General features: G+C 35.9%; 1 protein-coding gene across 7 annotated transcripts in view; it reads right to left on the reverse strand.

The window, feature by feature from the left end:
* The window catches only part of PCDH7 (protocadherin 7), a 475,120-nt gene that overhangs the window by 176,166 nt on the left and 276,100 nt on the right, over positions 1–22,854 (reverse strand). The gene's annotated exons all lie outside the window — the stretch shown is intronic.

A 22,854-nucleotide genomic window follows, 5' to 3' on the forward strand; every position in this document is an offset into this window, starting at 1 on the left:
CAGGACTTTGTGATGAACTCAATTTTTTAAAAAATCAAGCTGTCAGGTTTTTTTAAAAATCCTAAATTGTTTGTCTTTAAAATTAATATTCATGGCTGTATGAGAATCATCAAGCATTAATGTACATGCATTAATACTACCATCATTGCAGAGGGCCTGCAGAGAAAGAGTTCTTCCATTCCCAGTTTCATTTTTCAAACAATCTCTTGCTATTTTAGCAGCACTCAACACTAATACAGAAGTAATCAAATTAGCATTAGCGGTTCACGTTGCAAAATTCAATTTGTACTGCTACAACATCAAAGTAAAAATATTTGCATATCAAAAGTAAAAGAGGTGGGATTTAAATTAATTTAGTGTCTTAAACAAAATTAAGTAGGCCTTGATGGTAAATTAAATGATAAATAGTTCACAAATACCAAACTAGAATATATTTATATTTCTTTTCAAAAAATCCCAAGGCCTGTGTACTAAATGCTAATGAAATATGAATATTAGAAAAAGAATGGAATATGACAGTGCATATGGAAAATGTTGGGTTTCTCATATTCTGAGAATTCTGTTTAAATTTCATTCAGACTGTAGTGTTTACAACTGTTTATAACTCAGAGTATATAGGTGAAAATTCTATCTATTATCTATCCATTTAGCATAATACAATATTCTAAATCTAATTATCACCAATATTTTACCATGTAAGAAAATGTAGTGGCTTTTATACACTTGTGGGCATAAACATGACAAAATACTGTGACTTCTAAGAAATACATTCCTTTTTTTAATCACCTGCTATTATCATGAAGTTTCCATCTGCTTATCACAATGATTAATGTTTTAATAGTCCTTCCTCATGTGGTGATTCCTATGGCCAAGTTGGGAGAAACACACTTTTTTTATCAGTGGATGTTTTCATGTAACCACAACTATGTGCTTCTCAGGGAAGGGTGGGGGTGGATAACGTTTTCAAAGGAGTAAATCAAGCCTTTAAAATAATTTACATTTCTGCTTTAGCTCAGTCTTCTCCTAACAGAGACCTAGTGAATGACCACTGTTTGCAGTATAATGGAGTCCCTGAATATTAAATATTCCCTAATGTACCCGGGGCATTATGTTCCTTCCTCCCTGGCAACAAACTCCCAACCTGCCTGTTATGAGAACTGCTTCCTAGGTCATTAGATGTAACTCTGCACTGATATTTTATTTTTTGTTTCCTATTCCAACTAATGTTTAAACTAAAACATGTTTCTATTGTACTACCATGCTTTCAGATATTTCCAAAATATAGAAAAATTTAATGTATTCAGACTATTTTATCTTATATGCTTACTGGAAAAGAAAGAAAATGCTGTTTTATGAGCCATTTTCATGATTTTAAACAATGTGATATAATTTGAGAAATACTAGTGACAAAATTTCCCAGAGATATTGTAAGTAGTGTCCACAACATTTTATAAGTACTAAATGGGCTTCATGGAGCTAATCTGATAGGTAGCTATACTTATAAACTTTTAAGTTATTAGCCAGGTGCCCTTACAGAAAAGACATATCAGGAACAGGTAAACAAGAAAAAGAAAGCATTTTAAAGTGAAAACTTAGGATGAAATAGATATAGTTTATTAGCTTCATCTAACTTCTAAATTTCAAGTTGTTAATTACATGATATTTGGGTAAAGGTGAGCAGGCAAAATAACAAATTTTACATTTATTTATTAATTAAAGAATTATTGTCCTTGGATTAAGTTTTGTTGCTGCTGTTTTTTGTTTGCTTTACCCTGTGAGTTGGAAAAGCAGATTTTCGAGTATGGTACGAGAGTAACATTGGTTAGCTTCCCCATCATAAAGGAATAGACTGATGAAAAAGTCATTCTTTGTAATGTATAACCTATGAAATTGTAATTTCCATGTATGTGTGACATATCACAATATGCTATGGGATATTATGCCCAAAGATATTTTCAAATACATTCTGAATATATTAGAGTACTTTTAGGTAAAAAAAAAAATTGAGTTGTACAAAGATCACGTTTGTCATTGTTCAACCATTTCTTCATAATGATACTATAGTCATTTTGTGGGGGAGGGGCAGGGATCATGTGAAATAGGGATTGTCTGTGCATTTCTCACAGATTTTGCTTTGCAGATTTGATATAACATCTACATAAAAGTGAATCATTTGATAATCTAATGTGGATACAGTATTTTGTTCATTTGCATGCTTTTAGAAAGGCCCTTCTAACTAAAATCTATTTTCATGGGAAATAATAATTCTCTTTTCAGGAATACAAGAGCTTAATTTTTTAAAAAGAGAAAAAAGTGACCTTTTGGGAAGAGAGGACAGAGATCTGAATATTAATGCAATCAGTAGCTGTCATTTAGAAGACAAGGCAAAATCATCTGCAGACCAAAAGAAACCTAAACCTAGGTATCTATGACTCAATAGAAATTATTAATAGGAGGAAAATTTCAACTTAAGAAACATGTGGATTAAATTTTCCTTGTTTTTAAGAAAGATTAAAAATACCTGTTTCAAGTCAGTTAGCTATTTCTGGTAGGAATAATTTAAGAAAGTTACAGTAATTAGTATAATATATAATTGGATTATGACATGTCACATAGGAAACTCTTATACTTTATTGTATAATCAGGAAATGGTATTTCATCTATTTTTTGTTGTCATTCATTTAAAACTACAAAGACCAAAAGAAATAAAATTAAATGAAAGGGTAGTGAAGTATTTAAAACGACATAGTTCAGATCTTCTTTTACAGATAAGAACACTAGAGTGCAAAAGGACAGTGGTTTGCGCAAGGTCCCACAACTGGCAGCAAAGCCAGGGGCAAATCACTGATTAACAAATTTCAAAAATTAAGAAATGTGCTTATTTCAATATGAGAATAATTTGAAGGAAGATCAACTGAGAATTGATGAAGACCTGCTCTATTATAGGCACTATGATACATGCTTTATATACATTTTTTTCATCTCACTCTAATTCAGGAGGTTATGGATTTTATTAATTTTTTTAATGAGAATACTGAATATCCGAGAGACTAAGTAAATTGTTCAAGGTTACAGAGCTTGTAAATTGATTGCATAGTTACCACTAAAATCCAAAGTGTTCCTCTTTCTTATCTCAGTTTACACATTAAAATAACTAAAACTGAAGGCCAGTTCTATAACCAAACTAATATAGAATAATATTTGTTGAAATAATGAGGGTGATGATTTATAAGCTTCCTAAAGAGGAATCAAATGCAAATTCAATAAATACTTAGCTGTACTTGAGGCTCAAAACAAAGACAAATGAAACTTTTTAGCAAAAGGACATAAAAAACAATGTAGAAATGTGGCCTTACTTTCCTTGAACGATGTTACTAAACCAAGCCTTTGCCCCAAATGACTAATGTAGTTCAAGTTTGAGTGGAATTTCTTTTCATACATATTTAGCTTCCTAATGGCTGTTTTTTTTTTTTTTTTTCCTTTTCCGATATGAGAGTTTTGTTTGGATTTAACATGCCTTTGCCACATTTTGCTTGGATTATTCTATTGCCCATGGAGATCTCTGTACTTAACTTGTAAATTTCATTGCCATAGAAAGGAGCAAACTGGTTGCTTTCAGATGCCTTTAGATGACTATAAAGGACCCAAAAATAATTTTTAGAATTACACATTGGCAGGTATTTTTCTCTTGGATATAATTCTATTAACTTTGCTCTCACTGTATTCTTTATTTGGGAAGCCTATATTAATGATTCCGAAATCACAGTCTTTTAGAATTTGTTGAAAAGGCCCTAAACATTTGAGACTTCAACTTCTTATGTTTATGTATGAAGAAAATGAAGACCTGAGAAATAAAGTTGGATGAAAAAAAATTTCCAAGTAAGAGAAGATCCAAGGCCACATCTAGTACTGATGAACCTATTTGCAAGACAGGAATAGTGACACAGACGTAGAGAAAGGATTTATGGACACAGTGGCATAAGGAGAAGGTGGGACAAATTAAGAGAGTACTGTTGACATATATACACTACCATGTAAAAAACACAGAGATAGTGGGAAGCTGCTGTATAAGGTAAGAAGCTCAGCATGGTGCTCTATGATGACCTAGAGGGGTGGGATGCGAGGAGTTGGAAGGGAGGCTCAAGAGGGAGGAGATATATGTACAGTTACAATTGATTAACATTGTTGTACAGCAGAAACTAACACATTTTGAAACAATAATCTTCCAACTTAAAAAAAAAAAACAAAAAGCAAATCTAGAATTCCTAATCTGATACTCTTTTCATTCAAACACAACAGCAGTGATAGACAAACACCCCCCTAACAAAGATTCCTAGATATTTAATGATGAGAAATGAGGCTGACCGTTATCCAAGAGTGCCATTTTAAACAGACTTTTCTGTTTCAGTGTAGTGCTATTTATGAAGCAAAACCTTATATTAAAACTAACACCTCCATATTGATCCCTCCCCTCAGCTCACCTTTACTTCCTGCACAGATGAGCCGTGTGATTGTTTTTTTGTATTTCATATATTTTTAAAAAGTAACGTATCTGAATGTAGAATGTATTTTACTGATTCGTTTATTTCTCCAGCTCTGTAAACAATGAAATAGTTGTTTTTTCAACCATCAATCTCAGTACTATAGACACTAGCGTAAGATCACTACCTGGTGTAAGAAGTCTTAGAATTTACTACAAAACAATGTGGAATGTTTTTTGTTAAATCCACACAAAGACTTTCTTCGACTCAATGGTGTGGGGCACTATGACAGCACAGAGTGTCAACAGATAAACGGAAATACACTGTTACAATGCTATTATTAGTATTTATAAGAGCTCTAGTGCTCTTGATAAATGAAGCCACATTAATTAGTTTCAGGATTGTATTTTCACTTTGGCATATCCACTAGCACTTCTGAACATGCAATTAAAATATTTCAAAATGTCACTTATGTTTCCATTCTACAAGAAATGCATACTGATTATGGCCACTTGATTTATACTTGGACACATACATTTAGAAACAAAATGTGTTAACATTTTAGGGTTAAGAAATCTCTCCTACACTGCTTGCAATAAAAACTGATGAAAAACAAAACTATCAATGCTGATGCAAATATATAATGATAGCATTTTTCTGAGTATGAAATATGTCCAGTTGTATATAAATGATTCAATCCTAGTAAGTTTGCTTTGCTTTTATTTTGGAAAATGTAAATTCAATGAGAATTTTGGGATAATCAGAGAAAGCAGACAGCTTTTTGGACTTCTCAAGTTAGCTCTCTGTTAAACAAACAGCATCACTGATTTGAAAGTTAGTAACCCATGTATTGACATTAAAACAAATTACCATTCTCTCTTAAATTATGGGAGATTGATTTTCATCTTTGTCCAATAAATACCAGAAATCCTTTGATTCATACTAAGAGTGGTTTAAAACAAAGTTGATATATTTTCTGTTTTCTATTAAAAAGAAAATTACAGTATAGATTAGATAGATGAAGATACATGTATACATATAAATATAGATGTATGTGTATATAATAATAACAATATTTTCCAAATTGTTTGGCCAATGTAATACCAGCTTGATTTCTTGTACAGATGTAGTCAGAGAGCAAAGTAAAGCTACACAAGGGACCCCCTGCACTACTTCCTTGATCTCAGGAAGAGGGAAGAGATGTCTGGACAAATGTAGAGGCATGTTGCTAATTGCTTTCCTATAAATGATAAATTGAGTTTTGTGAGAAGAACAGGTTGTATATCTGGCAGATCCCAACTGCAATTAATGTTTAATGTTTAAACCACTGAAATATTTTTCTTCCTATCTTTAACTCCTCAAAAATCAATAATTCAGAAAATCTCTAAATTCCTCTTTAATTCTGCAGGAATGTTCTAGGTACTATCAGACCTAGACTCAAGTGCCCCTCCTATCTTATAGATACAAAGGACAGTACAAGAAATGATACTCAAAAACAGGGTGGACAGAGAAGTTACTGTTAAATGTGAAGGAGATCAGTAAAGTAGCTGAAAAATAAAAGAACCCTCGATGGCATTTAACACATAACATAGCAGTCCATACATAATATGAAAAGGGTTAAGGGTTATTTTATTAATTAATTTAAAAAGGAGGAAATTTGAAAAGGGATTCTAAAATTTGGAATTTGGGTAGAGATGCTAGCTTTGTTCTGAAGATCAAATCAAACATGGATGTCAGGCTTGAGAGGCACCATGATTTTATCTCCTATGGGTGAGAAAATAGTGGAGGTTATCTTGAAAGAAAAAGCCAGAGCACAGATAGATCCACCAGGAAAAGTGGGTGGAGGAGAAAGAAAGTGAAAGTATTAATCGCTCACTAGTGTCTGACTCTTTGGGATCCCATGGACTATAGCCTGCCAGGCTCCTCTGTCCATGGAATTCTCCAGGCAAGAACACTGGACTGAGTAACCATTCTCTTCTCCAGGGGATCTTCCTAACCCAGGGTTCAAACCCAGATCTCCCACATTGCAGGCAGATTCTTTACCATCTGAGCCACTAGGGAAGCCCAGGGATGGAGAAAAGAAGTAGTAAAAACTGGGAAACAAATCGGAGATGGGAGAGTTTACTGGAAAGATTGGTGAACACTCCTAAGGAGAGTGGCGCGTGAAAAGGGAAAAAGAACTAGAGAATGACAGGTGTATCCAATGTTATCTCTTCCTTCCTGCCTTCCCCTGCTCTGCCACTGCAGTTCTCCATTCTAATAGAGTCCATGCACCAGCAATAGAAACAGAACAGAACCTGGCCGCAAAGCGGAGTGACTAGTACTCTAAACCATAAAACATGAATTCTGACTATCTCTATACTGGGCCAAAATTAAAAAAAGAAAGAATAGAGGCAACATTAAAAAAAAAAAACTCAGTGATATAGAGCACAAAGCATTTTCATATCAGTCAACACTGGCATCAGAAGACTCAACATAAAAGAGCAAGGTTAAGAAGAAGGGTGAAAACTTAATCCTTTACTATTCCTGGATGCTATATACTAATACATGAACTGATACACTCTATTAATTTAAAAGGACAACTTTGAAGAGCTTGTACTTTACTCAGTGATGGAATATGGGCTTTTTATTGTCTGAAATTGATTTGATTTCTAATAAAATATTTGCTTCAACCTTGGGCAGCAAGGCAGCAGATAGCTCAATGTAAGACATTAATATAATGAAAGATTGTGATATTTTCCCATGCAGTTCAAAGACTCTAGTGTTATACATCAAATTCATGTCCCTTGTAACTAAATCTGTCATAAATCTAGGCATCCAAAAATGAAATGTGTTTCTCAACAATAATCTACTGTCAATATTAACTTAATAAGACTTCAAATGCTACAACACTTTCTGGTGGTTTTTAAATTCTTCACAAATAAATTATTGATCTTGGTTTTTGATAATGATATTAATAGAATATACAAATAGGAAAATGAGGCATGTGAGAGATTATCGTATCCCAATCATTGAAACTATACTTTTCTTTTAATCTTTCATGATCATAAGTAAATATGCAAACAGAAACAAAGGTAAATAAATATTCTGATAAATTTTATATTTTGTTACACAAAATTAATAAAATTTAATCTTAAATTTTAAGAATTTAAAAATTATTGAAAAATTTGAAACTTCTAAGAATTAAAACATAAGCCATTTAAATATAATTACTATAAGTGTTTTTCTCCCTTTGTTCAATAATGAATGAATCACCTGTTTCTGAGTGATCAAGAAATCCCATTCATTTATTTCTTTACAAGCCCTGTGTTTTCTTCTCTTCAGAATCCATTAGAGAAAAAAATATGAATTGTGAAGTTAGGAGTAGTTCTTAATGTTCATGTTTGGTTTCATTTTGTCTGTTAGTACTTTGTGGGCAAGATTAAATTCTGTTAGATATAAAAGGAAATCCTATGCTTGTGCTAGTAGTTAAATATGCTCTTCAGAGGAAAAAAATAGTGGTAACATCTTAGTGTTAGATAATGATCTTGTGAGTTGCAGATTATTATGACTCTGAATTACTAATCTGATACTTGTGGAAAGTATGTTTTTGTTACCAGAAAGCTATAACATAAACAGTTCTCTTGAGTTCTTCTATGCCTAATGTTATTTTATGTGAGACTGGTAAGATGTAGAGTGAATATTGATACCCCACAGGCTTCCCAAGTGGCTTAGTGGTAAAGAATCTGCCTGCCAATGCAGAAGACTCAAGAGGTGAAGATTTGATCCTAGGGTTAGGAAGATCCCATGGAGTAGGAAATGGCAACTCACTCCAGTACTACTGCTTGGAGAATTCCATGGAAAAAAGAGCCTGGTGGGTTACAGTCCATGGGGTCACCAAGAGTCAGACACAACTGAGCATGCACACGCCTTTACCTTTACCTTTTTTCTTTTTAATCATCTTAAAGCAGAAGCATCTTAAGCATCTATGCAGTGGAAAAAAAAGAAAGCAAAAGGCCCTTTATTTCCCAAAACTATCAACACTGTTGTTCTAATAGTTCAAAGAATGGAAAAGAAACAAGTACAGTTCTTGAGACTTTAATATAACTATGACAAAAACTCTCTTTAATAGCAATGTTCTAAGGTATTCTCAGGGTGGAGGCCACGATGCCATATCAGCATATAGGAAAATAAATACCATCAAACTGACCTCTGTGAATAAAAACTTGCTAGAATGTAACATAGGAAGTAATTTATGAGGACTGTATATTCACTACTGAAAAATCTAGTTCAGTGGTGAGACTCAGAAATAATTCCTACCATTAAATGCAATTCTTACCATGGAAAAAGTACTTGAAAAATAATTAGTGACATATAATCATTCTATTTTACAGATAAGAAAATCAAGGATCAGAAAGGTACAAGGCTTTGTACCTTAGGAATAGAAGGTACTCAAGGTCACACATAATGCTGGAGGCAGAGTCAGGATTGAAAACCAATTATTTTGGATATTGATAGGTCCTGATTAATGTATAAGATATTTTCTTATGCATCAATAACCATAGGATAAGAGAGTCAGGCCCCTATGAACTTAGATTGGGCCACATATATGTATAATATCTAGTTCACTGCAACATTATAATGACCTTTTGAACTATATTTATGAAATATGGCCGAACAACAAAGAAAATTCAGAGTATGCAAGAAAAAATAATCAGCTGCAAAGTTTTAGATTTACTTGAAGACAGGGCATATACATCTTTACATCAGCATATATGCATCAACAAAAGTGCAACAGTCTCCACATGTTATTTAAGTATCAAACAATTTTTATTTCAAAATGGTATTTGAGAGGGAAAAGATAATTGTCAGAGTCCTTAACACATTTAAAAGCACCAGATCAGAGATTACTGGGCTTTCCTCATAGCTCAGACGGCATGACTGGCCAGAGGAGAAGAAAGCTGGGGAGAGAAGAAGCCTGAGATTTAGGCTTCGTAATATGTGGATCAGAATGGCAAAGAATCTGCCAGCATGGCAGGAGACCTGGGTTGGGAAGATCCCCTGGAGGAGAGCATGGCAACTCACTCCAGTATTCTTGCCTGGAGAATCTCCATGGACAGAGGAGCCTGGCAGGCTACAGTCTATGGGGTTGCAAAGAATTGGACACAAGTGAGACGACTAACACTTCCACAATTTCACTCACAATAATGAGCCACGTGAAATTTCCATGCCTCTGACTGTAATGAGGGAAAGGTGGGAAGAGTAATATGAATACTGAAATGCAATTCAGATAATTTCTGAGAACAAAATCATGCTTGCAGATTTGCATTTGGTGATATCTCTTAACATTCTGCTGCTGCTGCTGCTAAGTCACTTCAGTCGTGTCCGACTCTGTGCGACCCCATAGACGGCAGCCCACCAAGCCCCCCCATTCCTGGGATTCTCCAGTCAAGAACACTGGAGTGGGCTGCCATTTCCTTCTCCAATGCATGAAAGTGAAAAGGGAAAGTGAAGTCGCTCAGTCGTGTCTGACTCTTAGCGACCCCATGGACTGCAGCCTTCCAGGCTCCTCCGTCCGTGGGATTAACATTCTACCACATTGCAAACTTTGCTTCCATACAAGTCCTCCAGAAATAGAAAGCAAAGAGAAGAGGGAGCAGAAGAAAAATTGTATATTGGCTCCAAGAGAAAGTATTGGAAAAAGCAGGTCTTGCTTTGACTACAAAACACCTTACTGAGCCCTCATAGACAGAAATGGGGTGAATTATCTGGGAAACAACGTTAGGGACAGAAAAACATGAGAAGGGCTGAGAAAATTGAGGACAAATAGGAAGGTGCCACAGAGAAAAGAACCCAGTGCTACCTACCTAGATAATAGTTCTAACTCTTCCAAATAAGAAAACTGATCTAAATATTACTATTTTTTTCATATCTGTTGTACATAGAAAGCTTTTGAAGGATTACACTCTAAATGCTTATTTATCAGTATTACATGTTTAAAATTAAAAGTTATTCAGATTTTTAAAATAACCACATATTTTCATTGGCGGCAACTATTCACAAATAATGAAAGCCATGAAATGAAAAGACACTTGCTCTTGGAACAAAAGCTATGACCAACCTAGAAAGCATATTAAAAAGCAGAGACATTACTTTGCTGACAAAGGTCCATCTAGTCAAAGCTGTGGTTTTCCCAGTAGTCTATGTACTGATATGAGAGTTGGACCATAAATAAAGCTGAGTGCTGAAGAATTGATGCTTTTGAACTGTGGTGTTGAAGAAGACTCTTGAGAGTCCCTTGGACTGCAAGGAGATCCAATCAGTCAATCCTAAAGGAAATCAGTCCTGAATATTCATTAGAAGGACTGATGCTGAAGTTGAAGCTCCAATACTTTGACCACCTGATTCAAAGAACTGACTCATTGGAAATGCCCTGATGCTGGGAAAGATTGAAGGCAGGAGGAGAAGGGGACAACAGAGGATATGATGGTTGGATGGCATCACCGGCTCAATGGACATGAGTTTGAGCAAGCTCCCAGACTGGGTGATGGACTGCCTTGGGAGCACTCAAGATCCTGTTTGGTTTAAATACTTACAAAGTTTTGTGAGAGGGAGGCCAGCTTCAACATTCAGAGATAATAGGCATTGATAAATTTTAAAGTAATTGTAATTTCAGGTCAAAGAGCATTTTTCACTAGTGTAACATGAAAAGTGAATCAATTCTAAGAAGCTTTCAGAGTATGAAAAGTGTTCAGGAGATAAAAATGAACAGACAAATAAATAAATAAATGTGACAAGTAAAGCTGGGTAAACTGACATCACTTTGCTTTGTAAAGTAGAAGTACTTTAAAAATATAAAACAAATGGGCGCAGGTAATATCTCTGGAAAATGCCCGTTGCTTGAGCATTTAGTAGTCTTCCTCATATATTAAAAAATCACTAAGAATGTCAGGATTTTTATGTAAGTAAAACTATTCTTATATAATGATTTTCCTTGTGTGAGTGAGGGACATACTGTATTATATAAATAATGAGGGAGAAAAAAAGAATGGTAATGATTTTGGAGATATGATATTATACATTTTTAGAACATGCCAGAGTGATATGTCTTCTTTGGAAATCTGTTTCATGGCTGTTTTATAAGCCAACATATGAGCGTTTTGAGTCAATCAAAGTTCAGTGAAACTTCAACTTTCCTCAGTTCCTGGTAGGAGAACACAACACGCGCGTGCATGCACGTGTGCACACAGACACAGACACACACACACATAAGAAATGAAAGGGAAACAGAGTAGATTTGTAAAGTACTGCTTTGGCTCTATTTTTCTAAGGGGGTATCTGCTCCCTGGATTCTCTCTGCTGGCAATCAGCCTGCTTCCAGCTCCAAAATCAGTCAGTCACCAGCCAGAGAACTACATACTCCAAAGAGTAGCTCCAAAGAGATATAACCTGTGTGCTTAACTTAGGCTAATAAGAGTGAGAAAGAATAAGAGAAATACAAGCCAACTAAATAAAGGGTGTCTTTCTTCTATAGCTGTTACTAATTCCCATCCCCCATCTGACTCTCTTTTCTTCAAAATAGACCTCATAAAATATACTTTAAATAGAGTGAACAGAAGGCAAAAGAAGACGAGAGTGGCTGAGGATGTGATGGTTACATAGCATCACTGACTTAATGGACCTGAGTTTGAGGAAACTCCCGGAAATAGTGGAGGACAGGGAAGCCTGGTGAGCTACAGTCCACGAGGTCACAAAAAGTCAGACATGACAGCGAGTGAACAACAAAAACAACACAGTGATATGCCAGCATTTTTTAAATGGTTACCATGGCCATTAAATAGGGCCACACAATAGGGACTCCTGAGCTGGGCTATCCTTTCCAAAGGAGGTTATAAAATACTACCTTACGTGCTTAATATGTCTTGGCACTCCTGGATATTTTGGTTAATTATCAGAAATTAGCTTGAGGGAAAGATTAATCTTTTTAAGTAGCCAACACACAACTGGTAATTTCCAGTTAGTCAACTCTCAAGACAGCTTCCTCTATTTCTTATCATTATCATTATCAAGAAAAATGGGAGGCTTACACGGAGAAAAGTCTCTATTAGCCAATTTAGTTCATTAAGTATCTGACTTTTGGTTATGAAATGAAGGATGCTTGAATTAAAAAGAAAAAGAACTTTTATATTTAGTAGGAAATCATTAAGTGTTTGTGAAGAATTTCTGTTTTGTTTTCCTCTTTAGGTCACCCAAAGCATTATAATTAGTAATCAAAGAGAGAAATATACATTTAAGAATGAAAGGAAGGAAGGAATAAAGGGAGGAAGGAAGGAAGGGAGAAAAAAATTGCTCTGATTGGAATTAATCTACTGACACCAAAACTTAGGACTTGTCTTGAGAAACAAGAAGGCTTCTAGCAGTATTTGTTCTTTGGTGGAATTCTAGAAGACACTTGGGCTAGATGTAGGGGTATCTGCCCCAAATCTACGTTCCTACTCCTGACGATCTTCCTTCTTGCCTTTGCTGTTTTGCTAGCAATTAAACAAGACTTGCTTTTTCTCAGTGACAGAAAATAAATTTGCATGAATTCAACAAACAACATTTTCCAGCAAATTTCAGGTTATACTTTTTTAAGAAGTAAAATAACTCAATCCATTTGAGTAATTCGTTAAGGGAAATTTGAGAGCTATTACAACAGAGAGTAATAAAATTTCCTCCCATAACGACAAATTGGATACAATGGAATCGGAACTAAACAATAAAAAAATTTGGTGATTTTAACCTTAGTAGCACAGCAATCCTGGCATATCCCGTCCAGTGCAGTTTTACCCCCATATTCATCTCATTTCACCCACTATCCTCTGCTATTACCACCAATATTTAATGGATTCAGTCATGCAGAAATTCTTGACTTTAGTCCCCATTCTCAGGAAGACCTCAGTTATCACTTTTTCTTTTGGTACTAGAACATCTTTCCTAAATTCCAGTAATGTGGTTTGTTGTTCAAGACCTGTAGGTAATCCCTTATCACACTCAAGGGCTTCCCTGGTGGCTCAGATGGTAAAGAATCTGCCTATATTCTGAGAGACCTGGTTCAATCCCTGGGTGGAGAAGATTCCCCTCGAGAAGAAAATGGACACTCACTCCAGTATTCTTGCCTGGAAAATTCCATGGACAGATGAGCCTGGTGGGCTACTGTCCATGGGGTCACAATGGCTCGAATATGACTGAAGCGACTAACACTATCACTCTCAAAGTTAAACCACTTGATCCAGTAAACATGATTTCATAATTTAAGTCTAACTGGTCTACCCAAATTCATCTTCCCAAATAATACTTTCTCCAAACCAATCTCCCCTCTTGACCCCAAACATGTCATGACATTTCTCAATCCCTGCTCATGCTGCATCCTCACTCTTTCTGGGTACCTTTACCTAAGAGCAAATTTATCATGAGTTTAATCTGTGCCAAATACCACACTCCCATATATTTTAGGGAATTTGTTTCTGGTTGTTTTAATTTCACAATCATGTCATCTTTTCAGAGGTCAGCAAAGTAATCTATCATTTCTTCATATCCCTTCAGTTCAGTTCAGTTCAGTCGATCAGTTGTGTCCGACTCTTTGCGACCCCATGAATTGCAGCACGCTAGGCCTCCCTGTCCATCACCAACTCCCGGAGTTCACCCAAACTCATGTCCATCGAATCGGTGATGCCACCCAGCCATCTCATCCTCTGTCTTCCCCTTCTCCTCCTGCCCCCAATCCCTCCCAGCATCAGAGTCATATCCCTTAATAATACTTATTTCTCATTTAGCAAGTTTTCTAGAAATATTTGTAAGAATTAAACTGTCTAAATTAGAAGAAAACAAACATGATAACACAAAAGATGGTGAGTAATATCTTTTAGAATTTTTTCATTTGAGGATGAATGTGAGTTTATGTTGCCGAGTCTATCTCGATGGGGTGAGGTCGGGTGAACCAGGCCTGATTTTACATAAGCAATTTTATGTCATCTTAGGTGGAATGATCTTAGCCTAGAATGTGGGATGATGTGGGTGAGGCCAGTGATTTCAAGAGCAAAATAAGATCTGTGAAGTGTAATTGAGTTTTGGAGATAATTTGTTTGTGCTGTAGAGGACAATTACATAAAAAATAGGTTGGGCATTTTAATGGTCCTGATTACCTCACTCTGTGAGAGTGGTGCGCTCGTTGTGAGACCTGTTGAATGCATGTACATCAGAAAATGACTGAATTTTCAAGTTGGAAGAGACTTTGGTGGGTCATGTTACTAAAGTTCTTTATGTCCTATATGGTAGTAGCCTCCTCTATTTACCTTTCATAATCTCCATTTTACTGTAGGGCCACTTGGAATTGAAATAACCTCTGAAAAAAAAAAATCTACACACACACACACACACACACAAAGTAATGTAACAAGTCAGTTGTCTGACTCATATCAAAAGAAACATTGTGCTAAATAACCATAATAGCCTACAAATTTTAGCAACTGCAAATGAAATATTGGTGTTCAGATTAAAGAAAATTGGAACACTTTTCATTTCCATAATAATAATTCTGACAATTAAAGAGAGAATAATTTTAGTTATAAAAAGATTTTCCTTTTCATCTTAAAAAAGTGATATGACTAAATTATCACAAAGACTGGAACTTCTTATATTTTCTATAAATGTTAAGCAAATTATAAATAGAGTCATCTTAATTTTTTTGTTGTTGTTCATATGATCTTTGTAGCTTTTGCTTTAGTCACATATGACCTTTTATGGTTAGTGTAGCTACTAACACAAGCACTTTGTTAAAAGGAAACACTGACTTAAAATATATCATTCATTATGCACTTTGGTTAAAAATGTTTGAAAGTCACTGACAAGAAAGCTTGTTTACCAACAGAGACAGATTCTAATCCTGATTCAAAATTTTGGGAGGGCTGGGGATCTGCAGTTTTAATAGGGTGATTCTTATACAGATGGGTTGAGAACTACATTTTAAGAAATGCTGATCAAATTTACAGTAGTTACCAATAAAGCTGGAATTACTGAGCCACAATTACCTGGGACATTTTAGAGAAATAATCCTGCCTAAACTTGATTTACATAAACACACAGCAGGTGTTTGGGTTTATTTTCTTATTGCTTTGCTGCCAGAATTCAGAGAGTAATTGGAGCCCTGGTTTCAGTCTACTTAGAGATGTTGTTTTGTTTGTTTTATTCCATTTTTCCTGGAGATTAAAAAACCTGATTATAAACTCTGTTAGCCCTTTGTTAAGGTTTCTCTAACTACATATACGTTTAGTTTATACAATCAAGTTAAGAAACTTAGGATCAGAAACAAATTCTAAGAACCAACATAGTTTAGTTTTCAACCCAACAGTTTGTAACTTCTAAATCACCTCTGGAAGGGAATTCTTTTGCATATTTCTAATGATGTGGACCTGATTACTTTAAAAGGTAAATGATTCCATATTTGGATAACCTGAATTATCCTATTGAAGTGTATGTAATATTCCTTCCTAGAACTTTAGCTACCAAATTACAGTATCATTGATCTTAGAGGTATGTGTCATTTGTATCTGAACTTACACTATACTTTACTTATGAGGATCCTGAAGCTTAGGCAGATGAAGAGACTTTCATCAAGTCAGAGAACAGATTTTGAAAACCTGAGCTCTTAAATACTTTATACTACAGTAACATCATTTTACATATTGCTCTGCAGCTGCAGAAAATATAAGAAATCCCTCTTCCATCTGACAAAGCTAGTTAATAGTTAGCAATATCTTCTGTAAACCAGTATTGATTGACTGAGTTACATAGATGAAGTAAAGAAAACAATGTTTTCCTTTTCTGTCTTCCAGAAAGGAATGGGAGGGAAAAAAAGAAGTCTGATATTTAAAAGGTATCATTCAACTCATATGAAATATTATTTGTGCCAGAAATAAAGAAACTACCACTTTGTCACACTTCTATGCTGCAGTAATTTACAATAAAATACTGGGAGCATAATAGGTTTATTTCAAAATTGTTATTAATAAAACACTATTTATATAGCACTTACTACATGCCAGGCATGGCATTCAGGAAGCAGGCGAGACACAGCGGTATGCACAGTTCATGGTGTTCAGACTCTGTGGTCTGATCACTGGGGTGAACGTATCTGCTGGGTGAATGAGGCAAAATGAGTAACTAACTCTATGCCTCAGTTTCCTCATATGTAAAATGAGGACAATAGAATTGTTGTTATTTTTTAATTAATTAACCATTCAGAGAGAAAAGTCTAGTGCACAGGAAATGATTGATAATCAAAATGGTTATCTCTTTAATTCATGCAAAAATGATGTGCAGAAGGAGATCTTCAGTAAAGTCATGAAAGTGTCTGCAATACTCAACTTCTAAACAAAGATGAGTTCTGAACATGAGTCCATTTTGACATTGAGATTCATAATTTTAATCACTATTGTTACTGAAAACCAGAGAGTAAAGCTTCAAACATTGTTCTACACATTTTGCTGAGAGATAAGATACCTTAAAATCATGTATTTCAATCTGAGTTTTCAGAGTTTCTGAGATTTCAGAGTTTTCTTTTTATTTCTTCTCCTCTCTGAGTCTAATTTCTTTTCTTTCCTCCCAAGCAGTCTTGGATCTATGAGACTCAAAAATTACATGTGTCTAGATGTTTAAAGATGAGGCTTAAGAAAGAGCTTGCAAATGTGCACAACCTCCTCCATCATTTCTTTTCTTTTCTTTTCTTTTTTTTTTTTTTACTTTCTTGGTCTTGTAGGTATGAGAACAAAACTCTCTGCTTCATTTGGGTTTGTCAACATGTTTCCTGAATTGTTTTTCTGATGTTGTCCTTCGGTTCCTGAAGGATTCATAGAAAAGGAATTAACGCTCCCCTGGGGAACCTCTGAGGAAAATGTGAAACAAAACCAAACTTCTTTCTTATTGAGGAATTTGCCACATAGGTACAACAGTAGAGCTTCAAGGAAAGAAACACAAATGGCACATCTTAAGTGCCCAGGGGTTCTTTATGTGTTGCATAGGAGCAACATTCAAAATATTTAACCACTGGTAAAGCAAGGGCATGAGTCTTACAGAATGGACAGTGGCCGTAAATAACCAGTCAGTCTATGCTCTGCATTCTGGCCTAAAACAGCTCTGTCTGTGAAGCTGAAATGGCTCTTTGTTCTCGGCACAGTGCTTTAAACAAAACAGGCTCTCAGTAAATATTCTCTGACCGAGATACATACCAAATGTTATAAAGGGAAGGAGAGATGATCATTTCATGCAGGATCCTAAAGCTGTGACATAAATTCATGGAAAGAAGTAATATGTGTGAACATTAATGCATGGATCAGGGTTGTCCAGGAAGAAAAGAGAGAAAAACTGTAATAAGGCAACAGAAACCCAGTATACAGGCACATGCATGCTTGAGAAACTTGGAGTTGTCTGGTGTCACTATAAACTATTAAGAGCCATTTTCAGTTTTACAACATTTAATAAGAATTATTTTAATGTTCAGGTAACATACATGTTCACAATGAGGCATGAAAACTAATCACTGTTAGGCAGTTCTTTATTAAAGCTGGTTTCAAAATAACTGTCATGTAAAATCAACTATCTTTTCAAAATCTCTCATTTAAAAAAAAAATTGTTGTGAAAAAAACACCTGCACAATTATGTGAGCAGAAGGTAAAGTGTGAGCAGCATGGGTTTATGGGTTATTTTAGGAGACTGAAGCAGAAAAGAAGCAACAAAATCCTGCTTATGTGTTTCCTCCATCAAAGTCTCTAACCCTGACCTGAAAATGGGTTGCTCTATCATTTCTTCACTCTGCCATAGTTCTTCCTCCACATTCTTGATCACATTTTTTCTGTTATCAATGTTTATGTTCTTTCCACTGAATCCTGAATTTGTACAGGACAAGGATTCCAAATGGCTAATCTTTTTTCCTTCCTGAAAGCTAAATGATACTTGGAATACAGAGTCCACTCAACAAATACTTGCAAAATAAACAAAGAGAAACAATGGAGATTTAGAGAGAATAGAGTACTTGTGTCTGTTATTTTGCTTCTAAGGGCAAATTTTGATAAAATCAAGGAACTATTTCTATTCTACGAATATATATTTGGACCTTCTAAATATGAGACATCAAGTTGTGAGTGAAGCAGACACAGTGCCTGTCCTTTACTCACAGGACTGTCATAGGGTTCAGTCTAGTGCAAGAGTCAGATGCCCAGCCGAAGGCTCCTCTGTGCTGTGATATGGGCTCTGCCAGGAGTTGTGTAGAACGCAGCTGTGCCAGTTCCCTTTACTGGATTCCAGGACAAAAGTCTCAATTGCGGGCTTTCACTGGGGAAAGGACTATAGATGGAAACTAAAGTTCTGGATTCAGAGGCCATGGATGCTTCATTTCTAAAATTCTTTGATTCTTGTGCTTTGGGAAATGCTATTCAAAGCACTTGGTTCTGAAGACTAATATTTATTAATATATTTATTTTTAGTGTCATTGTAAAATGGCTCAGTTTGAACAAGTATAATCAATCAGTGCTTATGTTATATAAATACATACTTATATTTATATATTTTCTTCTCTCTCACATATATATTTGCATATATATGTATATACATAAGAGAAAATACGTATATATATAAGAATACCTCTCGGATCTTAGGAGTTTCTATACGACTTGGTATTTCTGCTGTTTATAAAGTGTTGCTGTTGTTCAGTTGCTCAGTCATGTCCAACTCCTTGCAACCCCATGAACTGCAGCACACCAGGCTTCCCTGTCCTTCACTATCTCCCAGAATTTGCTCAAACATTCAACTCCATTGAGTCAGTGATCCCATTAGTGTACTTTGGTTTGTATGATTGTCTATATTTTCTGTCAATCAAATACTGTGTAGTCTTCTTGAAAAATCATAAACTGTAATCATAAAAGTCAGAAAAACATCATATTGCAGACTGTCCACTGAAGATAACAATGTGACCTATAAGAACTGCTTGATTATAAATGTGCAGGAAATTATATTTGGCCTAATTTTAGAAAATATCTATTGCTAATGTTTAGGCTCTTTTATGATGCATTTTAAAAGTACAATTCAAATAAAAACCAGACAAGCAACAGAATAAAAATGAATTGTCCTTATGACTTAGATTTTATTTTTATAATGTCAGTCATAGCTTTCCCATCTTGAATTCAACATTCTTCTTTAGCCACAATCTTTATATGATTTTAAAACAGTTTGAAAATTATTATAATTTTAATGATAAACTGTTTTTACTTGAAATATGTTATTTATATTGATATTGATATTTTATTAATTTTGTACTGGTATTTTATTAATTTTAAAATATCCATCACATAGAAAAAATTAAAATCAAAACTAGATGGAATTTTAAAAATCTTTAGCCCAATTCCATAATTTCACAATATGGAAATTAAGGGATAAAGAGGCTAACAGATTGTCTGGTTTATTTCCCAGTTCAGTTCATTTCAGTTCAGTCGCTCAATCCTGTCCGACTCTTTGAGACCCCATGAATTGCAGCACACCAGGCCTCCCTGTCCATCACCAATTCCTGGAGTTCATGCAAACTCATGTGCATCGAGTCAGTGATGCCATCCAGCTATCTCATCCTCTGTTGTCCCATACTCCTCCTGCACAGTCCCTCCCAGCATCAGGGTCTTTTCCAATGAGTCAACTCTTCGCATGAGGTAGCCAAAGTATTGGAGTTTCAGCCTCAGCATCAGTCCTTCCAATGAACACCCAGGACTGGTCTCCTTTAGGATGGACTGGTTGGATGTCCTTGCAGTCCAAGGGACTCTCAAGAGTCTTCTCCAACACCACAGTTCAAAAGCATCAATTCTTCGGCACTCAGCCTTCTTCACAGTCCAACTCTCACATCCATACATGACCACAGGAAAAACCATAGCCTTGACTAGACGGACCTTTGCCGGCAAAGTAATGTCTCTGCTTTTGAATATGCCATCTAGCTTGGTCATAACTTTCCTTCCAAGGAGTAAGTGTCTTTTAATTTCATGGTTGCAATCACCATCTGCAGTGATTTTGGAAGTAGTGTTTAAATGAAAGTTCTTGGTCTTCATGCTTTTCAAACTGAAATATGTTCCCTCACAAGAATAATAGAATTTTGTCCTTAAAAGCAATTTTGATAACCTCAACTTCCATTTCATCCTAACAGTAATATGATGCATAGTCTTGGAGGACCTTTTACTCCCTATTTGTAATATAGCCAAATCTCAAGACAGGTGCCTTTTCTTCTTTTTTAGCTACAAATCCTACATAAACTTTATATAAAAGTTGAAGATTTTAAAAGTGATTTCCTACATCTACTCTTAAACGTTGGAGCCAAAAATGTATATGTATTAATATCAGTTCAGTTCAGTTCAGTCGCTTAGTCATGTCTGACTCTTTGGGACCCCATGAATTGCAGCATGCCAGGCCTCCCTGTCCATCACCAACTCCTGGAATTCACTCAAACTCATGTCCATCGAGCTGGTGATGTGATCCAGCCATCTCATCCTCTGTATACCCCTTCTCCTCCTGCCCCCAATCCCTCCCAGCATCAGGGTCTTTTCCAATGAGTCAACTCTTCGCATGAGGTGGCCAAAGTATTGGAGTTTCAGCTTCAGCATCAGTCCTTCCAATGAATACCTAGGACTGATCTCCTTTAGGACGGACTGGTTGGATCTCCTTGCAGTTCAAGGGACTCTCAAGAGTCTTCTCCAGCACCACGTTCAAAAGCATCAATTCTTCAGTGCTCAGCTTTCTTCACAGTCCAACTCTCACATCCATACATGACAACTGGAAAAACCATACTCTTGACTAGACGGACCTTTGTTGGCAAAGTAATGTCTCTGCTTTTCAATATGCTATCTAGGTTGGTCATAACTTTCCTTCCAATGAGTAAGCGTCTTTTAATTTCATGGCTGCAGTCACTATCTAAAGTGATTTTGGAGCCCAAAACAATAAAGTCTGACATTGTTTCACTGTTTCCCCATCTATTTCCCATGAAGTGATGGGACTAGATGCCATGATCTTCGTTTTCTGAATGTTGAGCTTTAAGACAACTTTTTCACTCTCCTCTTTCACTTTCATCAAGAGGCTCTTTAGTTCCTCTTCACTTTCTTCCATAAGGGTGGTGTCATCTGCATATCTGAGGTTATTAATATTTCTCCCGGCAATCTTGATTCCAGCTCGTGCTTCTTCCAGCCCAGCGTTTCTCATGATGTACTCTGCATATAAGTTAAATAAGCAGGGTGACAATATACAGCCTTGACATACTCCTTTCCCTATTTGGAACCAGTCTGTTGTTCCATGTCCAGTTCTAACTGTTGCTTCCTGACCTACATACAGATTTCTCAAGAGGCAGGTCAGGAGGTCTGGTATTCCCATCTCTTTCACAATTTTCCACAGTTTACTGTGATCCACACAGTCAAAGGCTTTGGCATAGTCAATAAAGCAGAAATAGATGTTTTTCTGGAACTCTCTTGCTTTTTCGATGATCCAGAGGATGTTGGCAATTTGATCTCTGGTTCCTCTGCCTTTCCTAAAATCAGCTTGAACATCTGAAAGTTCACGGTTCACATATTGCTAAAGCCTGGCTTGGAGAATTTTGAGTATCACTTTACTAGCATGTTAGATGAGTGCAATTCTGCAGTAGTCTGAGCATTCTTTGGCATTGCCTTTCTTTGGGATTGGAATGAAAACCGACCTTTTCCAGTCCTGTGGCCACTGCTGAGCTTTCCAAATTTGCTGGCATATTGAGTGCAGCACTTTCACAGCATCATCTTTCAGGATTTGAAATAGCTCAACTGGAATTCCATCACCTCCACGAGCTTTGTTCATAGTGATGCTTCCTAAGGCCCACTTGACTTCACATTCCAGGATGTCTGGCTCGAGGTCAGTGATCACATCATTGTGATTATCTGGGTCGTGAAGATATTTTTTGTACAGGTCTTCTTTGTATTCTTGCCACCTCTTAATAGCTTCTGCTTCTGTTAGGTCCATACCATTTCTGTCCTTTATCGAGCCCATCTTTGCATGAAATGTTCCCTTGGTAGCTCTAATTTTCTTGAAAAGATCTCTAGTCTTTCCCATTCTGTTATTTTCCTCTCTTTCTTTGCATTGATCACTGAGGAAGGCTTTCTTATCTCTCCTTGCTATTCTTTGGAACTCTGCACTCAGATCTTTCCTTTTCTCCTTTGCTTTTCACTTCTCTTCTTTTCACAGCTATTTGTAAGGCCTCCCCAGTGCCATTTTGCTTTTTTGCATTTCTTTTCCATGGGGATGGTCTTGATCCCTCTCTCCTGTACAATGTCACGAACCTCTGTCCATAGTTCATCAGGCTTAAATTGAA

This window comes from Bos grunniens, chromosome 6 (assembly GCF_055505025.1).
Source record: "Bos grunniens cultivar Pamir isolate PY7600 chromosome 6, Bosgru_T2T1.0, whole genome shotgun sequence".
NCBI lineage: Eukaryota > Metazoa > Chordata > Mammalia > Artiodactyla > Bovidae > Bos > Bos grunniens.